Source organism: Cebus imitator, unplaced genomic scaffold (genome assembly GCF_001604975.1).
Source record: "Cebus imitator isolate Cc_AM_T3 unplaced genomic scaffold, Cebus_imitator-1.0 Scaffold537, whole genome shotgun sequence".
Lineage (NCBI taxonomy): Eukaryota > Metazoa > Chordata > Mammalia > Primates > Cebidae > Cebus > Cebus imitator.
Window position 1 is genome coordinate 1,811,001 of NW_016107852.1, and position 21,357 is coordinate 1,832,357.

The window sequence follows — 21,357 nt, forward strand, 5'->3', positions numbered from 1 at the left end:
ATAGGGGAGGGATGGTGGGGGGTGGGAAGCTGGGGAGAGATAGCAAGGGGAGAAATGCCAGATGTAGGTGATGGGGAGGAAGGCAGCAAATCACACTGCCACATGTGTTCCTATGCAACAATTTTGCATGTTCTTCACATGTACCCCAAAACCTAAAATGCAATAAAATAAATAAATGGGGAAAAAAAAACAAAAAACAAACAAACAAAAAAACCTGATTCCAGTTCAAGCTCTTATTTTGAAAGATGAGATATTGTGACTTGCCAAACATCACTATTTCTAGCAACTAGTAAGACAGAACAGCAGCCAATGCTGTCTGAAGAAGCTAGAGGTTATTTGAGATACTACTGCGTTCCTATCTGCATCTTGAATAATGACAAAGCCCTTATGATAGTGCGCGCTATGTAATGCCCCAAAATATAAACTACAGCTGTCAAAATTAACAAATTAACATTAAATGATGCAAAAATAAAAAATAAATAAATAAAAAGTCTCTTTGGGACTGGGTAAAATTATCTTAAAGTTTAGGAGAATAGATGCCTAATAATAGCCAAGAAAAATCTGAATACGTAGACTAGCAAAGGAGAGACTTTCTTGTCAGATACTAGAACATATTAGATAAAGCCAGTCAAATCAATTCGATATGGCAATGGCCTAGTAATAGATAAATAGATAAATAGATCAAAATAGAAAATACAGAAATATGTCTTAGCATGCAATAGAGTTCAAGAGGCAAGAAACTGGTACTTTAATATGTTGAGTCGGGGCATGATGGCTCATGCCTGTAATCTCAGCACTTTGGGAGGCTGAGGCAGATGGATTGCTTGAGCCCAGGAGTTTGAGACTAACCTGGGCAACATGGCAAAACCCTGTCTCTACAAGAAATAAAGAAATTATCTGTGTGTGGTGGTGCATGCCTGTAGTCCCAGCTACTAGGGATACTGAGGCTACAGTGAGCCATGATTGTGCCACTGCACTCCAGACTGGGTGATAGAGTGAGATTTTGTCTCAAAAAACTCCCCATAAACCAAAACAAAACAACATGTTTGGAGAAGGTAGGGTTATTTAATAAACACTAAATCTAGAAGACAATCTATAAGAAAATAAAATTTCACCCTTGTACCATATATAAATATAATTTCAAGATTGTTTAATAATGTAAATAAAGAAAACAAACCGTAATGAAAGTTCTGCAAGAAAATTTTGGAAAAAAAATCTATACTCAAGCAGGACTGAAGTCCCAGAAATTGTGTTGTATATGTATGTGTGTGTGTAAATTTATTTCCCAAATGACAGTGATCATATGAAAGATGGTTGAACCAACTAGCAATCAAGAGATGCAAATGAAAGTAACAGTGACTGGAAAAGAATTAAAGTCAATAACACCTGTTGCTGACAAGGATCCAGGGAAAGAAGAAGTATTATATATTGTGTATTTCTAATAAACAAGCGTATTCTCCTACATAACCACAATACAGCCATCTAATTCATGAAAATAACATTGATATATTACTACAATTCAATCTAAAGACTTCATTTAAGTTTTCTAAATTGTCCCAATAATGTCCTTCATAACAAAAAGCTCCAGTTCACAATCATGTGCTGCATTGGATTATCATGTCTTTTCAGTCTAGAAGAGTTTCTTAGTTTTTCCTTGCCTTTCCCATGCTTTGTACTTTTAAAGATTACAGGCTAGTCTCTTTGTAGAACACCTTTACATTTAGATTTGTCTGATGTTTCTTCCCATTAGATCCAGGTAATGCATCTTAGGCAGTAGTAACACAAGAGTGGTCTGTGTTCTTACTGTGTCCTACCAGGTGATACATGCATGATATTTGTCCCGTTACTAATGATGTAAACATTGATTTCTTGACTTACATGGTATCTGGCAGTATTCTCCACTGTGAGGTGTTTTTTTTTCCTGTTGTATTCGGTAAGTATTTTATGGGAGATACTTTGAAATATGTAAACCATTCATTTCTCATCAAACTTTCAATGTATTTCTTTATTTGCCTTGTATTAGTATGGACTTATGTTGCCTATTTTATTCAATGAGCTGTAATTTGTCTCTATAATTATTTATTTTGATGGTCAAAATACAGCCAGTTGGTCAGTATAGACCCTCTAGATAGCATACGTATTCTTTTAACATGACCCATTGTTGTTTGAGCGTATCCTTGCTTTCTGGCACAACAATACATTCTAGGGTCATCTTTGTATTTACTTGTTTCAGTTTGGAATCAGCCATTTCTCCAAGAAGTCCTGGTTCTTGTAATGGAGAATGATATTATCTGAGTGTTATGTATGCCTATTTATTTTGGGGTGACACTGCTTCCTGTCCCAGTTAGTGGATAGTGTTAGGGAATATTTCTTTCTCTCTCCCCGACCCTGCCTCTATTTATTTTTTACTTACAAGTTGAAAACCATGATTTTGCACTGATATAACTTCCAATTTAACATTATGGGTATAGTCAAGTTTCGTTTCCTTTCTATCATTATTTGGAATTTAGTTTTCTTTTTTCTCTAATCTTATCTTCATACTTTATTTCATTATTTTGATCCTCAATTCCTGATATCCTTTCTTCTGCTTGATTGATTTAGCTATTGATACTTGCGTATGCCTCACAAAGTTCTCATGCTGTGTTTTTCAGCTCCATTAGGTCATTTATGCTCTTCTTTAAACTAGTTATTGTAGTTAGAAGTTCCTGTAACATATTATCAGGGTCCTTACATTCTTTGCATTGGGTTAGAACATGCTCCTTTAGCTCAGAGGAGTTTTTTATTACTCATCTTCTGAAGCCTACTTCTGTCCATTTGTCAAACTCATTCTCCATCCAGTTTTGTGCACTTGCTGGAGAGGAGTTGCGATCATTTGGAGGAGAAGAGGCGCTCTGGTTTTTAGAATTTTCAGCATTTTTGCACTGTTTTTTCCTCTTCTTTGTGGATTTATCTACCTTTGATCTTTGATGCTGATGGCCTTTGGATGGGGCTTTTCTGTGGGTGCCCTTTTTGTTGATGTTGATGTTACTGCTTTCTGTTAGTTTTCCTTCTAAATGTCAGGCCCCTCTTCTTCAATCTGCTGGAGTTTGCTGGAGGTCCACTCCAGACCTTGTTTGCCTGGGTATCATGAGCAGAGGCTGCAGAACAGCAAAGATTGCTGCCTGTTCTTTCCTCTGGAAGGCCGCCTGCTGCCAGTCAGAGCTCTCCTGTATGAGGTGTCTGTCAACTTCTGCTGGGAGGTGTCTCCCAGTCAGGAGGTAAGGGGGTCAGGGACCAACTTGAGGAGGCAGTCTGTTACTTAGCAGAACTGGAGTGGTGTCCTGGGAGATCCACTGCTGTCTTCGGAGCCAGCAGGCAGGAATGTTTAAATCTGCTGAAGCTGCGCCCACAGCCACCCCTTCCCCCAGGTGCTATGTCCCAGGGAGATGAGAGTTTTATCTATAAGCCCTTGACTGGGGCTGCTGCCTTTCTTTCAGAAATGCCCTGCCCAGAGAGGAGGTATCTAGAGAGGCAGTCTGGCCCCAAGAGCTTTGCTGCACTGCGGTGAGTTCCGCACAGTCAGAGTTAACACTGCGTGGGGAAAACTGCCTACTCAAGCCTCAGTAATGGCAGATGCCGCTCCCCCTACCAAGCACAATCATCTCAGGTTAACTTCAGACTGCTGTGCTAGCAGCAACAATTTCAAGCCCATGGTTCTTAGCTTGCTGGGTTCTGTGGGAGTGGAACCCACTGAGTGAGACTACTTGGCTCCCTGGCTTCAGTCCCCTTTCCAGGGAACTAAACAGTTCTGTCTTGCTGGGGTTCCAGGTGTCACTGGGGTATGAAAAAAACTCCTGCAGCTAGCTCGGTGTCTGCCCAAATAGCCACCCAGTTTTCTGCTTGAAACCCAGGTCCCTGGTGGTATAGGCACATGAGGGAATCTCTTGGGTTGCAAAAAAACCATGGGAAAGCATAGTATCTGGGCCGGATAGTACAGTTCCTCATGGCACAGTCCCTCAGGGTTTCCCTTGGCTAGGGGAGGGAGTTCCCCAGACCCTTGCACTTTCTGGGTGAGGCAACATACCACCCTGCTTCTGCTCACCCTTTATGGGGTACACCCATTGTCTAACCAGTCCCAATGAGATGAACCAGGTACCTCAGTTGGAAATGCAGAAATCAGCTGTCTTCTGCATTGGTCTTGCTGGGAGCTGCAGACTGGAGCTGTTCCTATTCAGACATCTTTGGTCTTGTTTGTTAATGGCCTCTACCCTGAGCTCAGTGGTCCAGTTGAAAAACGGTGACTAAATTAGAAGCTACTTATGTAAATGAAATTTGTTTCCATCTAAAATCCTGTCATAAATGTCTTTAATCTTGTTACCTTGGCATTCATTTTTACTTTTTCTTTAACACATCTAAACTCCTTTAAAAAGATTAAATTCTCACTCAGCTTTGAGATGCAAATTTGTTGCCCTGTTTTCTCTAAAATTTGGTAAGGGCTTTGGTCATGTGGGACAGATAAACTTTAACTTGTTCTATTTACAAAGTTTGAATCCAAATGTCATTTTAAACTACTGAGTTTTACTTGTCTTTATGGCTAAACTTTAAAAATCAAAGCTACAAAATCTTTGTCTCTGTTTTTATGCACACTTGTGTACATGTCTGTTTATATATTGTCTATGTGATACAAAATTGACATAAATAAATCAGCACTCATAAATTAAGAAGTCTAAATATTTTCCAAGTTCTAGTAATCTTTGATAAATAAAACTAGTTTTTAAATTGTTAGTAAAGTAAAATAGAAATATCTTCAGAATTGTAAGTATTAAATAGAATTCAGATATTTTCACCTAGATCTACCTGTTATACACGTTTAGGCTATCTTTGCTAGATGTTTTAAGGTCATAAAATCGTTGCTTCTGTGATATTTTTGATACTTGACTTGTAACTTACGTTTTAGAGTTATTAGATGCTGAGCTCCAAACAAATGGTCATGGTGAGGCCTGGGAACATATGCAAAATTCTCCCTGGTCCAGCTGTGCGTTCTGGCTATGTTGGGAGGGTTAGACATTATCTTCACAGCTCCATATCTCTCCTGAGCTCTACACTATGTGTTTAAGTTCTGAATCCAAATGGGTCCTGTCCTTCATATCTGTTCTTGGGGGCCATATGTGTACTTTGAACTGAGGACAACTGGGGAAGACATCAGGGAGGATACATCATAGTTTCAAAATTATTTTCAGTAATTTGAAATTAAAAGTCTTGTTATGTTACTTTAAGTAATAGATAATAATAAAATATCTTAGTTGTTTGTTTCCAAAATGGCTAAATAGAAGTTTCTCAAGCATATCTTATCTACTTAGAAGAACCAAAATAGTATGTAGAAAGTCATCCTTGAATATATTATCTAAGAAGGAACACAACAGTTCAACAGAAAAGGAAAAAGAAACACCAGAATTTCTAGATTTCTCCTTTCTAATGAGAAGAAAAACAGGCAGTGTGCATGGCTAGGAAGTGTGCACTGTGGACATGACTCTTCGATATGGAAGAAGGTGTGAATGTCTTTTTGTGATCCACTTCTCCACTGGAGAATCAGATGATCTTGGCCATGGGAGAGCAGCTTGATCCTTCCATTCCCTGAATCTAACTTAGGGAATGACCAGGAGACTGTGAGAAGGAAGGGAGGGAATACCCTCTTAGTTTCGCATCCTTCCTGAGCCCTAAGCAGCTGTGGCAAGATGTCATTCTCAATCCTAGCTTTTAATAGACTGTGTGTGGTCCTCAAAATCATTGGTGCCTATCCCAGGCATTGGGGAAACTTGGGCTGCTGCTTGTGGAACAGGGCCATGAGCAGTGGGAAGTGGATGACCACTTCCATCACTGGTAGATGCAGCCTACATTATGCTTACCTTCCAGTCCTCCAGTTCAACCAGGACGGGGAGGTAAGCATGGTGTAGGCTGCATCTACCAGTGATGGAAGTGGGCACTTTTTCTCAGGACCTGAGCAGGATGAGAGTTGCTGCAGAGGCTTGGTCTTCAGCTGAACAAAAGTTCCTACAGTTAAGAGCTAGGTCATGGGCTAGGCGTAGACTGAAAATTCTGACTGAACAGCTGGGTTACCTGTGATACCTGGGATGAAAGGAGGGAGCCCTTCAAAGACTGGGTTGTGGGAGAGGTGCAAAATCCTCACCTGCTGGTCAAGGCTGTGGCTACTGGGACTGAAGTCCCTGTGGCAAGACCTTAGCACAGCAGTGTTGTCCCTCACACAAGCACTTTTCCACCTGCCTTAATATCACCCAGTCTACCCCTCCTATCATGGCTGGGGCATAAACTTTTCATTGGGGCATAAACTTGACTGATCTGGCACCACCTGGCTTTTCAACCTCCCTTGCTGTTTCTGAGAAAGAGTACAGAATACAGAGTCCTGAGTGTGTGTGTATGGGGGCGGGGGTTGGGGGGAGGGTATTCCCAAACTCAATGCACCACCTAGGACACAGAAGCACTTCTCCCAGAGGACAGAGGGTTAGGCATAAACATCCTATTGCTACTACCTCAGCTAGCTCCTACCTGCAAGTGCTCCTACTGGTCTAGAGACCAGCGCACACAGCCCATTTTAACTACTGCCAACACAAATGCACAGTGCTTGGATGCAAAACAATTATCAACAAATTAAAAAAAATCAGAATTATATTAGACCACAGGAGAATAAAACTAGAAATCAATATGAAGAGTAACTTCAGAACAATTAATATATGAATACATGGAAATTAAACAATATGCTTCTGAATAACTGTTGGACAAATAAAGACATTAAAGTAGCAGCTAAAGTTTTTTTTGAAACAAGTGAAAATGGAAGCACAACACACAAAAACCTGTGGAATAAAGCAAAAGCAGTGCTAAAAGGGAAGTTCATATCATTAAATGCCTACATCAAAAACATAACAAGATTACAAGTTAACAATCTAATGACATACTTCAAGGAATTAGAAAAGCAAGAATAAACCAAATTCAACCTTATCAGAAGAAAAGAAATAATAAAGATGAAAGCAGAACTAAATGAAATAGTAACCAAAAAAATTGATACAAAGGATCAACAACATCAAAAGTTGGTTCTTCAGAAAGTTAAAAAAATTGATAAACTGATAGCTAGACTAAGCAACAAAAGGAGTGAAGACCCAAATAAAATAAGAAATGAAAATGGAGACATTAGAACTGAAACCACAGAAATTAAAAAAAGATAGATAACCAGAGACTGTTATGAACATTTTTGCATTCACAAGCTAAAAACTTGGAGGAAATGGATAAATTCCTGGAAACATACAACCTTCTATGATTGAACCAGAAAGAAATGGAAAACTTGAGCAAATCAATAATGAGTAGCAAGATCGAATCAGTAATAAAAAAATCTTTCAACAAAGAAAAGCCCAGAACCAGATGGATTCACAGCCAAATTTTACCAGATGTACAAAGAACAATTACCAACCCTCTTGAAACTATTCCCAAAAATTGAGGAGGAGGAAATTGTCCCTAAATCATTATACAAGGTCAGAATCACCCTGATACTGAAACCAGACAAACACCCAACAAAAAAGAAAACTAGTGACCAATATCCCTGATGAACATAGATGCAAAAATACTCAACAAAATACTAGCAAACCAAATTCAACAACATACCAAAAAGATAATACATCATGATTAAATGGAATTTATCTCAGGAATGCAAGGATGGTTTCACATACACAAATCAACAAATACATTATATCAAGAGAATGGAAGTCAAAAACCATGTAATCATCTTAGTAGGTGCAGAAAAACATTTGGTAAAATTTAGCACTCCTTCATGATAAAAATCTTCAACAAACTAGGCATAGAAGAATGTACCTCAAAATAGTAAGGGCCATATACGACAAACCAACAACCAATATCATAATGAGTGAGGAAAAGTTGAAAGCCTTTCCTCTGGAACAAGGCAAGAATGCTCACTTTCATCATTCCTATTCAACATATTACTGAAAGTCCTAGCCAGAACAATCAGGCAAGAGAAAGAAATAAAAGGCATCTGAATTTGAAAATAAGTCAAATTATCCCTGTTTGCTGATGATATAATTTTATAGTTAGAAAAACCAAAAGACTCCACCAAAAAGCTCTTATATTTAATAATATGAATTTAGTAAAGTGATGGGATACAAAATCAACATTCAAAATTCAATAGCATTTCTATACACCAGCTTCAGCTGAGCACTAAATAAAAAAGGCAATTTCATTTCTAGTAGCTACACAAAAAATAAAATACCTAGGAGTAAATTTAACCAAGAATGTGAAAGTTCTCTAAACTTTAGAGAAAACTTCAAAACACAGATGAAAGAAATTGAAGATGGCACAAACCTATGGAAAGACATCCCATGCTCATGGATCAGAAGAATTAATATTATCAAAATGACTATACTGCCCATAGCAACCATAGATTGAATGAAATTCCTATGAAAATACCAACATTATTTTTCACAGAATTAGATAAAATAAAATACTTTCATGTGGAACAAAACAAACAAACAAACAAAAAACAAACAAATCCATTGAGGATGTGGAAAAAGGGAGCCCTTGTACACTATTGGGAATGTAAATTAGTACAACCACTATGGAGATCAGGTTACAGGCTCTTCAAAAAGCTAAAAACAGAGCTACCATATGATCCAGTGATCTCACTACTAGGTATATATCAAAAGAGAGAAAATCAGTATATCAAAGAGATATTTGCACTTCTATATTTATTACCGTACTGTTCACAATACCCATGATTTGGAAGCAACCTATGTGTCTGTCCATTAACAGATGAATGGATAAAAATTTGGTACTTATACACAATGGAATACTATTCAGTCATAAAAAGAATGAGATCCTGTCATTAGCAAAAGCATGTGAAATAAGCCAGGAACAGAAAGACAAACTTCACATGTTTTCACTTACTTGTGGGAGATAAAAATGAAAACAATTGAACTTTTGGAGATAGAGAGTAGAATGACGGTTACCAGATACTGAGAGGAATGCGGAAGAGGGGAAGTGTGGTGGTTAATGGATACAAAAATATGCTTAGAGAGAATGAATAAGATCTAGCATTTGATAGCATAACAGGTGACTACAGTCAATAATAATTTATTGTACATTTAAAAATAAAAGTATAATCAGATTGTTTATAACTCAAAGAAAGGATAAATGCTTAGGGTGATGGATACTGTATTTATGCTGATATAGTTATTACTTACTGTATGCCTGTATCAAAATATCTCATGTTACCCCATAGATATATATTCTTACTAAGTAACCACAAAAATTAAAAATTAAAAAAGAGCCAGAATAACCATAGCAATCCTAAGCAAAAAGAACAAAGCTGGAGACATCACATTACCTGACTTCAATTTATATTACAAGGCTATGGTAACCCAAACCAGTGGTACTGGAATAGAAATGGACATATAGGTTGTTGGAACAAAATAGAGAACCTAGAAATAAAGCCATGTATTTACAGCCAACTGATCTTTGACAAAGCCAACAAAACATACATTGATGAAAGGACATATTTTTCAATAAATGGTGCTGGGAAAATTGAATTCCCATAGACAGAAGAATGATACTGGACCCCTATCTCTCACCATATAAAAAAATGAACTCTATATGGATTAAAGATGGAAATATGGGAACCCAAACTGTAAGATACTAGAAGAAAACCTGAGAAAAATGCTTCTGAACGTTGGTCTAGACAAGTAAATCATTACTAAGACCTTAAAAGTGCAGGCAACAAAAACAAAAGTAGAAAAATGGAACTTAATTAAACTAACAAGGTTCTGCATAGCAAGGAAATAATCAACAGTGTGAACAGACAACCTGCAGAATGGGAGAAAATATTTGCAAACTATTCATCTGAAATATGACTAATATCCAGAATGTGCAAGGTACTCAAACAACTCAACCTAAAAATCCCCGAAAACTCCATTAAAAAGAGGGCAAAGGACATGAGTAGTCATTTTTCAAAAGAAGACATATAAATGGCCACCAAGTACATAAAAAAATGCTGGACATCACTAATCATCAGAGAAATGCAAATTAAAACTGCAAGAGATATCATCTTACTGTAGTAAGAATGGCTATTATTAAAAAGTGAAAAAATAACAGATATTTGTGAGGATACACAGAAAAGGGAACTCATACCATTTGTGGGAATGTAAATTACTACAATTTTTATGGAAAACGGTATAAAGATTTTTCAAAGAATTAGAAACCGAAGCAGCATTTGATCCCACAGTCCCACTACTAGATATCTACCTGAAGGAAAAGAAAGCAATATATCAAAAAGATACTTGTACTCATATGTTTATTGCAGCACTACTTGCAATTGCAAATATATGGACTCAACTAAGTGTCCATCAATGAATGATTCAACAAAGAAAAAGTGGTATATATACAAAATGGAATACTATCTAGCCACAAGAAAGAATGAAATAATTTCTTTATTTTTAGTTTTTATTTATTGCTTTATTAATTCTATTTTATTTTAAGTTCTGGGATACAGGATGGCAAGACGTGCAGGTTTGTTACATAGGTAAATGTATGCCATGGTGGTTTGCTGCACCTATCAACCCATCACCTAGGTATTAAGCCCCACAGGCACTAGTTATTTATCCTGATGCTGTCCCTCCTCCCACCCCCGTGACAGGCCCGAGTGTGTGTTATTTCCCTCCCTAGGTCCAGAAATCATTTCTTTTGCAATGAGGTGGATAGAACTGAGGGTTTTTATCTTAAGTGGTCAATCCAGAAACAGAAAGACAAATAGCACATGTTGTCACTCACAAGTGGAAGCTAACAAATGTGTGTACATGATTGCAGAGAAGGGAAAAATAGACAACAGAGACTTGGAAGGGTGAGGAGGTGGGTGAGAGTGAGGTGGATGATGAGAAATTTCTTAATGGGTACAATGTACATTATTTAGGGGATGGTTACCCTAAAAACCCAGACTGAGTGACCACTGTACAATCTCTGCAATGTAACACAATTGCACTTGTACCTTATAAATAAATAGAAATTAAAAAAAAGGCAAATCTAAGTAAACTTCTTTAAAATAATGTCTGAGTCACCTCTAGGGAACTTAAAGATACTGAAACATAAAGTATTAAATATAAATTTAAATTAAAATACTTTATCATCTTATCTTTATATGCTATATACAAGCTAAATATATTTAGATCTGTTAATAAATAAACATATTGAGGAAACATCTTTCCAAAACTTTATGAAATAGTTTTAATCTACAAATACTGACAGAAAACAGTTCATAATTACTTACTTTCTAGGTTTTTCATTGGAAATTAGAGATACTAGGAGTTAAAAGTGCAGTTAATATATGTAATAAAATTAGTAGATATAAGAGATACAATTGTATATACAGAGTGCATAAAGAAAGGATATGTTTTTGGTGAATAAGTTTATAAGAAAGACAGGAAGATGTAGTTTTCGCTGAAGAAAAAGTAATTTTGCCTAATTCAGAGATTATTAAAGATTGTTTCAAAATGAAGGAAAATGATATTGATAAGACTAAATGAACCTAAAAAGTTACAGAGAGAAAAAACATAGAAAAGATTGTAGTAAGTTATAAAAGGTTTATATAAATCTTATCTTGTGTGGTCAAAATTGATTGAAATTAGATAGATCTATTTATAAGGTTTTATTAGTATGATAATTTATAAATATAAAAGTAAAATTTGGTTTTCTTCTTTGAGTAAGAATTTCATGTAGTTTTAATAAGAGATAGTAAAAGCTTTTTATTCACCTTTTGATTAAAATGCAATTTTATAAAGGAGTGGGAGAGAGGGAGAGATAATGTCATGAGGTTTTTACTAAGTCCTTTGATTGTGTGAAAAATGGAGTCTCTTCTCTATTGAAGAGTAAAGGTTTTTGCTTTTTGAAATATTTGAATTATCACTTTGGCTAAATGAATGCCTATTATTTTTATAGTGACCTGTGATCCTATTTTAATTGTTTTAATCCCTTGATATTTGAGATACTTCCTCAAATCAAATTTCAAATTCTAAAATTAAATTTTTTAACCCAAACTAACTTGGACATACAAACACGGCCCCTGAAAGGCCAAAAGAGACATATTTGGCTTCTTTGGTATGTTAAAATTTTATGGTCAAATATGAAATAATATTTAACTTCCTTGAGTTATATTTGTAAGACTATGTTATTAATATAGATTCTAAAATTATGAAAGTACTAAAATCTTATATGTCTTGGTATATGCAGTAAATTGTTTTATTCTGATGCTTTTTTCTAAAAGCATTTTGCAAATTCTAAAGTGTTTGGTCTTCAAAAAGATTAATGGAAAGGACTCTGACAACTGATCATGAATACAGGTTTTGGGGATATCAGAGATCATACCATTGGACTAAGTAAAAACTTCCAGAATTCTAATAAAAAATTGATGTTTTCAAGACATTGCTAACTCAGCATCAAGCAGAACAAGAATTATGTGGGACCGAAGTGATGAAAGACTAAAATGATTTTTTTTTTTTTTAGATGGAGTCTTGTTCTGTCACCAGGCTGGAGTGCAGTGGTACAACCAGTTGCTCGCTGCAACCTCTGCCTCCTGGGTTCAAGCTATTCTTCCGCCTCAGCCTCCCGAGTAGCTGGGACTACAGGCGCGTGCCACTATGCCTGGCTAATTTTTGTATTTTTAGTAGAGACCGGGTTTCACCATATTGGCCAGGATGGTCTTGATCTCCTGACCTTGTGATCTGCCTGCCTTGGCCTTCCAAAGTGCTGGGCTTGCAGGTGTGAGTCACCATGCCTGGCCTAAAATGATTTTTAAAAAATGACTCTTTGTTTGAAACATTGTTGATTCTTTTTATATATTGTTTTCCAGAGTCAAGAAAACTTTATGGCTGGGCGTGGTGGCTAACACCTGTAATCCCAGCACTTTGGGAGGCTGAGGTAGGTGGATTGCCTAAACTTAGAAGTTGGAGGCCAGCCTGGGCAACATGGCAAAAACCCGTCACTACAAAAAATACGAAAATTAGCTGGGAGTGGTGGCATGCACCTGTAATCCTAGCTACTCAGGAGACTAAGGCAGGAGAATTGCTTGAACCCAGGAGGTAGAGGCTGCTGTGAGCCAAGATTAGCCATTGCACTCCAGACTGGGCAACAAAAGTGAAACCCCATCTCAAAACAAAATAAAACAAAACAAATAAACAAAAAACAATAACAAGAAAAGAAAATTTGCTTACTTAAAAAAATGCTTACAGCAATTGGGTAAATTATACTTTTGTGAGCAAAACGGAAACATTTACCTTTCTCTGTACCAAATTTCTCCATAATTTGTGAACTATTCAAGAGTATTATTATTTTTATAGCAATATAGTTATTTGCATAACCTCAATAGAATGTTTTCTTTCATAACAGGACACATTGGAAACACTAATAATTTTCAGATATGACCAAACTATTTTGAGGAATTGAGGTTGATTTTACAGTCAATAAAAAGCCCCTTGGAAAGACTGGCCTGATACCTTGTCTATATACTTCACTGACAAGATTCCTGACCTTGTGGTAAGTAAAGAATGTTAACTTTCTGACAGGCGCTTGAAACTCAAGATATTTTGGGACCTTGAGAAGAAAGGAATTCATACAATTTATACAGGCATTACAGGATGGCAAATCTTTGGCTTGACTTGAGGCTTTTAAAAGTTTAATCTCAAAATCCTTATTAAACAGTTCCAGCAAAGGCAAATTTAAAGGAGCCTATATGGCCAATTGCCTTTCTTGCTGCACTTTATGCAAATGATCAGGTCAAGTATAATAAGTCTAAACTTATTTTGCAAATAAATTGGACTTGCTATTTCTTTTTGGTAGAGAAGGGGGACTGAAGAGAGGAAAATTATGTTTCAGAACAAAACTATAGCACACCTGCTTATTAGATTCTACCCCTGAGCATTATTTTTAAGTTTTTATTATTTGTCTACAATTTGGATTAAATCTTGTATTATTTCCTAGCTACAAGTCTCTATAGAAGAACTGGGTTTTAATTTTCTTCATGATGTTTTCAGTTGGCTCCCTAATGGAATAAAGCTTTCTTTCTATTCTGACATATAATTTCTCTCTCTAATTGTAATCCTTGTGTGCATTTTATTTCCACTATCCACATTACTAATGTTATGTATCTCTCATTGTTTTTCTTCTTCCAAGGAAACCAGGACCATGGTATTCCAAAGACTAGAGATGATTCTACAAAGCATGTGAATCTCCCTTGTTTGGAGTCCTGCTGAGCCTGATCTGTTTTCCACTGCCGATGCACCACTACTAAAGCTATACAACATGAAGCACTCTCCCTCTTGGTGCGGAAACTATTGTGAAAGAGATAGGTATGTGAGATTGCAAGGGCAGTGTTAAGGGGTGAAGTGTAGGAAAACAGCCTGTTGCATGGCAAGAATGACACTGTATTGAATAGAAACTGCCATGGTGACTGATGTTTGACCCCTGTATGTCAACATATTCTGCAGCAAGAATTTTAAACAGTAGATAACCCCTTATAAGATGCTTATCTAATCTCCTTAGCGGTCACAAGTTTTACAAGAAAGTCTGAGGCATAGCCAGCTGCACATGCATGTCTTTATTCTGAAAGCTTGCTATATAAAGGATATTTTCTGGAGGGCAGATGGGGGAATTCACCATTTGATGGTCACTTGAGACCACACTTCTGTTCATAAGTCCCTATTAAACATTTTTTTTCTGAGAAACTGGATTTGTCAACCTATTTCTTTGGCCTCTCAACTCCTTCAGTGTTAAGAGTTAGGTTTGCATAGACCTACTCTCCTCACTCAGGCTTTGACATCCTCCATGGGGATGGAGGAAACCTCCACTTGCTTACCCCACTTGGCTAAGTTGGGCCCCTTCTCTGCATGGTTGCCCTTCTTACCCTTCTCAGACTCCAACTCTATGCTCTGGGCCACCATGGCTCACTGTCTCCCCATTCCTATGATGTGGATGCCTACTTCTGTTGGGGTCATCTAATATATTAAGGGCTGAATTATTTGAGAAGGGAAGAAAGAAAACAGATTGGAAGAGAGAGAAAGAGAAATAATTTGATTTAAATCATCCTTGAATATATTCAAAGATCTAAATTTCCCTCTAAGTACTATTTAGATAAATCTTACAGGCTTTGATATATAGTATATATCATTGTTATTCAGTTCTAAGTAGCCGATATTTTCCACATGATATTTTGTTTAACCCATGTGTTATTCATTTATTTAAATAAGAAAAGATTTTCAATCAGACTCTGTGAATAGTAGAAATCTAAAAGTCATCTTACTTGTCTTTGCTAGGCATGTTAAGTGCCAGTGATCTCTTTCTGGTTTAACAAAGAAAGTCCAAAAGTATTTATATCTTTAAGGTGCCAATTTAAATATTGTCACCAGGGCAACACATAATAAGACAACCAATCAGAATTATAAGCTTCTTAGAGATGAGAAACTATTTCCCCAGGATATAACAACAGTCTCTGAAGTCTGAGTGTCTTACAAATCTTTGTTCGATTAACGTTAGGCTAGTTTTGTGATGCAGAATATTCTTTGCTTCTAGCAGCTTCAGCAGGAAGTAGGAATATTTGCTCCTTACCTTGCAAAGGCTTTATACCAGAGTTAGAAGAGCATCTAGTTTTTCAGAACGAAACGTTAAAATGTATGAAAAGAAAGAGGCAGCTCTGAGAAGGCCTAAAATGCAGTTTGGAGTGGGTTGCATAATTTGCACACCTATGCTTAGTAACATATTTTTTAGTTTCAGACATTAGGTATTTTGATTACTATCCTTGTATAATCAGTGTGATCGTATAATAATATTAGAATTTCTAAATGCTTATTTTTTGTTTATGTATGGGTTTACTAGATAGTCTGTGCTATAGGCAATTTTGGTGTATATATTCTGAGTGTAGGATAACATTCTGCAGATTTCTTAGCTTGAGTTTATATGTTCAGTAATTTGAGATTAAAATATTCTATGTTTTTTTTCCCCTCCTGTACTTGGGCTATCAGTTTCTGAGAATGGTGCTGTGATCTGAATGTTTGTATCCCCTTAAAATTTGTATGTTGAAACCTAATCCTGAGTGTGATAGTATTAAGAGGTGAGGCTTTTGGGAAGTTATTAAGTCATGAGGGTAGAGTCCTCATGAGTGAGATTAGTACCCTAAGAAAAAAGGCCACAGAAAGCTGCCATGCCTCTTCTAGCATGTGAATACGAAGTGAGAAAGTGCAGTCTGTGAGGAATGAGTCTTCACCAGACACCAAATCTGTTGAGTTATCTTGATCTTGGACTTCCTAGCATCCAGAACTGTGAGAAATAAATGTTGTAAAAGCCACCCAGTTTATAGTACTTTTGTTAGAGTGCCTGAATGGACTAAGATAAAATGTGAGTTAAGAACTCTCCAAGTAGATTTTCAGAGGTAGTTATAGCAGAAATGTATGTATTAAAATATCATCCAGTACCCCATGAATGTGTACAATTATTATTTGTCAATCAAAAGTAAATAAATTTAAAAAATATCTTCAAAAAAGAAGAAATCAGAGCAATGCTTGCCTCTGGAGGGGAAGGAAATGAGAATTGGCAGAAAAAAGACACAAGAAACTTTCTGAGACAACAGAGTTTATATTTCTATTATGGAGATCATGTGGATATATAGTCATCTGTCAATGCCCACCTAACCATTAAGACTTAAAAAAATCTGTGGATTTTTTTGCATGAAAATTGTACCTTAATTAAAAAATTCTCTAGAATTCTCTAGTCATTATTGTAAAAAGAAATTACCATTAAGCCAACAAATTGACAATCACAAATCTCCCGGTAGAATGACTAATTTTTATTTCTCCCCATTGTTCTATGTATCAGTTATTGTTCCAAATATATTTAAACCTGCATGGTTCACTGCATATTGGTTCATGACCATTAAGTCTTCTTGGTCCATTGTTTCTAATATTAGCATATAGTACCCTATTCATTGTCATTTGATGTTTCACTTCTTATTTGTTCTTTTTTATCTATCATTAAAATTGCTGGTGACTTGGCAGGTTCCCACCTGGAAGCACCGACCAAAGCGCCTGAGGACCAACGACGTGGTGTAGCTGGGGAATAAAGCAGCTGTTGTGCTGTGTATGAATGTGAGCCTTACCATGAGTAACTCCTTTGCTGGTGAAGAATCCCCAATTTTAACAAAAAAAGAGGTTAATAACCATGTTTGTCCAGCGACAGGTGTTTGCTGAGAATAAGAATGAGATTGCTTTAGTCCTGTTTGGTACTGATGGCACTGACAATCCCCTTTCTGGTGAAGATCAGTATCAGCACATCACAGTGCACAGACATCTGATGCTACCGAAGTTTGATTTGCTGGAGGACATTGAAAGCAAAATCGAACCAGTTTCTCAACAGGCTGACTTTCTGGATACACTAATCATGAGCATAGATGTGATTCAACATGAAACTATAGGAAAGAAGTTTGAAAAGAGGCATATTGAAATATTCACTGACTTCAGCAGCCAATTCAGCAAAAGTCAGCTGGATATTATAATGCATAGCTTGAAGAAATGTGACATCTCCCTGCAATTCTTGCCTTTCTCAGTTGGCAAGGAAATTGGAAGAGGGGACAGAGGAGATGGAAGCTTTCACTTGGGTGGCCATGGGCCCTCCTTTCCACTAAAAGGAATTGCTGAACAGCAAAAAGGTCTTGAGATAGTGAGAATGGTGATGATATCTTTAGAAGTTGAAGGTGGGTTGGATGAAATTTATTCCTGCAGTGAGAGTCTGAGAAAACTGTGTGTCTTCAAGAAAACTGAGAGGCATTCCATTCACTGACCCTACCGACTAATCATTGGCTCCAATTTTTCTATAAGGATTGCAGCCTATAAATCGATTCTACAGGAGAGAATTAAAAGAACTTGGACAGTTGTGGATGCAAAAACCCTAAAAAAAGAAGATATACAAAAATAAACAGTTTCTTGCTTAAATGATGATGATGAAACCAACGTTTTAAAAAAGGATATTATTTAAGGGTTCCACTATGGATGTGATATACCTTTCTCTAAAGTGGATGAGGAACAAATGAAATATAAATCGGAGGGAAGTGCTTTTGTTTTGGGATTTTGTAAATCTTCTCAGGTTCAGAGAAGATTCTTCATGGGAAATCAAGTTCTAAAGGTCTTTGCAGCAAGAGATGATGAGGCAGCAGCAGTTGTACTTTCCTCCCTGATTCATGCTTTGGATGAGTTAGACGTGGTGGCCATAGTTCGCTATGCTTATGACAAACGAACTAATCCTCAAGTCAGGGTGGCTTTTCCTCATATCAAGTATAACCATGAGTGTTTAGTGTATGTGCAGCTGCCTTTCATGGAAGACTTGCAGCAATACATGTTTTTATCCCTGAAAAACAGTAAGAACTATGCTCCCACCGAGGCATAGTTGAATGCTGTTGATGCTTTGATTGACTCCATGAGCTTAGTAAAGAAAGATGAGAAGACAGACATCCTTGAAGACTTGTTTCCAACCACCCAAATCCCAAATCCTCTATTTCAGAAATTATTTCAGTGTCTGCTGCACAGAGCTTTACATCCCTGGGAGCCTCTACCCCCAATTCAGCAGCATATTTGGAATATGCTGAATCCTCCCACTGAAGTGACAGTGAAATGTCAGATTCCTTTCTTTAAAATAAAGATCCTTTTTCCTCTGATTGAAGCCAAGAAAAAGGATCAAGTAACTGCTCAGGACATTTTCCAAGACAACCATGAAGATGGACTCACCACTAAAAAATTAAAGACTGAGGAAGGGGGAGCCCACTTCCACGTTTCCAGCCTGGCTGAAGGCAGTGTCACCTCTGCTGAAGTGTGAATCCTGCTGAAAACCTCCATGTTCTAGTGAAACAGAAGAATGCCAGCTTTGAGGAAGTGAGTGACCAGCTCATAAATCACATCAAACAGTTTTTGGATACTAATGAAACACCATATTTTACGAAGAGCATGGACTGCATCAGAGCCTTCCAGGAAGAAGCTGTTAAGTTTTCAGATCAGTGCGTTAACAACTTCCTGACAGCCCTTTGAAAGAAAGTGGAAATTAAACAGTTAAATCATTTCTGCAAAATTGTTGTTCAGGATGGAATTACTCTGATCACCAAAGAGGAAGCCCCTGGAAGATCTGTTATAGCTGAGGAAGCCAAAAAGTTTCTGGCCCCTAAAGAAAAACCAAATGAAGACACAGCAGCCGTATTTGAAGAAGGTGGTGATATGGACAATTTACTGGCCATGATATAGGTGGTGGTTGTGTGGGAAATCTAAGAGAGCTGCCATTGCTGTGATGCTGGGAGTTCAAACAAAACAAGTTGGAGGCAGCCATTCAAGGGAAGCCAGAAGCTCTGGAGAAATTCCCAGTAGGTTACCTGAAGGTGGATCACCTAATTCTCTGTGGAATGAATACCCACATATATATTATAAGGGATAATTTAGACCCCATACAAGTTTATAAAGAGTCATTGTTAAAAAAATTGCTATACTTGATATCTTCTGTTTTATATCTAGCTAGTTTACCTTTCTTCATTCCTTTCTTTCATATCTTTTCTTTTAAATTTTAACTCACCATCTGACTCAAGAACTAAAACAATAACAATTACATCTACCTAAGAACTATCTTCACCCCATTCCCCTGGCTGCCTTTGGAAATAATAGCTGTCCTAAATTTTGTGTTTGCCTTGCTTTTAAAAATAGTTCATACACACACATACACACACATATGCACACACATATACACACCCATACATACATATATGTGTGTATATATGTATACTTAAACAATGTATTGTTTATTATTAACTGTCTTTAAACTTCAAAGACTCATGTAGACTTGCTTTTATCATTTAGCATTTGTTACTCAGATTTATCCATACTGTAATAGCTGCAATTCATTACTTTTTACTGCTATAAAGTATTTAACCATTTGAATATCTTACCAAAAGGTGTTAAGTTTTTTGCTGCTACAAACAGTGCTGCTATGAACATTCCAGAGCACATCTCCTAATGTTCATGGGCAAGAGTTGCTTTTGCAGATACACTTAGGTATGGAATGCTAAGTCATATGTTATGCAAATGTTCAAATTGAGTAAATTTTGTTTTGCCTTTTATTATCTATTATCTATCAATTATCTGTCTATCATTTATCTATCTATCTGTCATCTATCTGTTTTGTTGCATACAAAATTTTATATGCAATTGTGGTAGAAAAAAAGGATTTGGTCTTTGTCCACAGTTCCTGGCACACAGTTTCTAAAACCCTTAGAATCTCAGGAGTGATAAGAGTATCTTTTGTATTTGAATAAAATGACTGGTGGCTAGAGGCTCCTGGATAGCTTCAGGTTGAGGATTGATTGCCAGAAAGCCCATGGCATGTTTGAATTGCTGGAACTTTAAGCCCTACCCCCCAATCTTTTGGGAGGGAAATGAAGGTGGAGGTTGAATTAATTATCAACAGCCAGTGATTTAATTAACCATGTTTAAGTAACGAAACTTCTATAAAATCCCAAAAAATGGAGTTTGGAGACTTTTGGGTTGGTGAACACATCAAGGTGCTGTGGGAGGATGCTCTTGAGAAGTCATGGAACCTCTGTCCCCCTGCTTCCTCATACTTTATGAATCTCTTCCATTTGGCTGCTCCTGCTTTGTATCCTTTATAATAAACCAGTAAACATGAGTAAACTGCTTTCCTGAGTTTTGTAAGCTGTTCTACAAATTGTTAAACCTGTGGGGGAGGGAAATGTGAGACTCCCAATTTGAAGTTAAACAGAAATATGAGTAATCAATACTCATAACTGGCCTCTGAAGTAAGGGTAGTCTTGTGGAATGAACCACACTGCAAACAAAATTAAAATTGAAAATAAATTGCAGAAATTAAAAATAAAGTTATAATTACTGAGCTGTTTTTACTAATAACACTTCTGATTCCAAATATGTGGACTTTTTCCTCACATCAACCAATTTTCTGATCCTCTGTGGTTCTTGTAAACAGCACATTGTTGGATTTTATTTTTTCTTCTTATCACCCAAACCAAGAGTATAATTTACATTTGTTATACCTATGATTATTTAGAATTCATTCTTCTCATTTTATTTCATGTTTTCACTATTTTTTATTTTAGCCATTCTGACATGTATAGTGATACCTCATTGTGGTTTTAATTTGTATTTTCCTAATGACTAATGATGTTGAACATCTTTGCATCTATTTATTTGCTTTCTGTATATATTCTTTGGTAAAATGTCCCTTCATGTCTTTTGCACGTTTTAATTGGTTTTTTTAAAATGTTGA

The 21,357-nt window shown here is 36.7% G+C and overlaps 1 pseudogene; it reads left to right on the forward strand.

Annotated features, from left to right (window-relative positions):
- LOC108293449 overlaps window positions 1-19,466 on the forward strand; it is a 24,402-nt pseudogene extending 4,936 nt beyond the window's left edge.
- The last annotated feature ends 1,891 nt before the right edge of the window (window positions 19,467-21,357 follow it).